Below are 1,594 nucleotides of genomic sequence, written 5' to 3' on the forward strand. Positions count from 1 at the left end.
AGAGACAGAAAGTGAGAAATCACCCCCCAGGGGGGATGGTCACGCCGCAATCCCTTCTCCTCCATTCTCCTCTCGGGATCTGGGCACGCACGCACACGCACCCGGCATGAGTTTAAGCCACCGGGTCCGGGACGCGAACCGCGGTCAGACTACGTGGGAGTCCAGCGACATAGCCATTACGCTAACTGCTGGTTCCCTCCTATGTCTTTAAATCCAATGTATATTTTACGTTTAGCACATCCGAATTCAGACCAGCCACACTGGTTAAAGAGTCGAGTCACACGTGGTAGTGGCTACCATAATGAATTATATAGCTTTAGGGATTAGAAAAATGCTATTATTTATTTTAGGTATAACTTTATTATCACCTTGTATACAATTTCTACATTTTACTAAAATCTAGTCCTGAAAACTATGTAATCCTTAATTCATTCACTAATTCATTCATTTAATATTTGATTACTACCTATGTGATAGGCATAACAAATTTAAGTTTTTCCTTAGTCATGGGAAATAATGTCATAAATACTGTCAAAGCTAAAGTTAATAATGAAAGATGCTGGGTAACAATACCTAGTCTAGAGACTGGCCCTTGGCATTCATAATAAATTCAAAAATACAGTTTTATAATTTCACCCAGAAATGACCAAACTCTCATTTATTTAAGTTAATCATATTCAAAAGGTAATTATAGTGATGACATCAATTCAGCAATTTACCATAGGGACACCAATTTTCACTGTCAGAAATATTCGTATCTATTAGTATGAATTCAGAAATGTACCATGGGTATTCATATTTTTAATGTTAGAATAGTCATATCTATGATCTATAGAATCTTTTACCTAAGCAACCAAATCAGTCATCAGAAAGTCCTTTGACCTCTTATAGGAATAATCAGGCCCAGCATTTCTCACACACACTGCTGTATAACACTGGCAAATCTTACTCTTTGAATAGCCTTTATATTCAAGGGAGATTACTACTTTTGATATAATAATATGTATAATTACTTACTGTTTCACATAATACATTGAATTTTTGTTTAAACCCTGGTCATATCATATAGTTACTTAGAATGGATGGATTACTACTACAGATAAATTCTCTTAGTTTTTATATATTAAAATTTTATTTGGTTCAGGACCAGCAGTTAGGGTAATGGCTATGTCGCTGGACTCCCATGTAGTCGACCGTGGTTCAAGTACGGGACCCGGTGGCTTAAACTCACGCCAGGTGTGTGTGCGTGTGTGCCCAAGATCCCGAGAGGAGAATAAGAAAGGACTGCGGCATGGCCATCCCCCCTGGGGGATGATTTCTCGCTTTCTGTCTCTCTGTCTCTGTCTCTCTGGCGAGCACATGCGCCCTATAGCAACAACCTCTCCAAAAAAAAAAAAAATTTTATTTGGTTTGATTTCAGAAGATGACTTCTTCCTAACCTTGGTCCCAGTCTATGACTATAAAGGACACTTTATAATAAGCAGGACAGGATGGAGTAGTATATTCCTATTAAGGTCCTACATCAAATCAAAACTAAGACCAAAAGTGGACCAGCAGTTAGCATAATGGCTATGTTGCTGGACTCCCATGTAGT

General features: G+C 38.3%; 1 protein-coding gene across 3 annotated transcripts in view; it reads right to left on the reverse strand.

Annotated features, from left to right (window-relative positions):
- The window catches only part of METTL4 (methyltransferase 4, N6-adenosine), a 56,668-nt gene that overhangs the window by 13,932 nt on the left and 41,142 nt on the right, over positions 1-1,594 (reverse strand). The window lies entirely within an intron of this gene.

This window comes from Tupaia chinensis, unplaced genomic scaffold (genome assembly GCF_000334495.1).
Source record: "Tupaia chinensis unplaced genomic scaffold, TupChi_1.0 Scaffold000180_1, whole genome shotgun sequence".
NCBI lineage: Eukaryota > Metazoa > Chordata > Mammalia > Scandentia > Tupaiidae > Tupaia > Tupaia belangeri.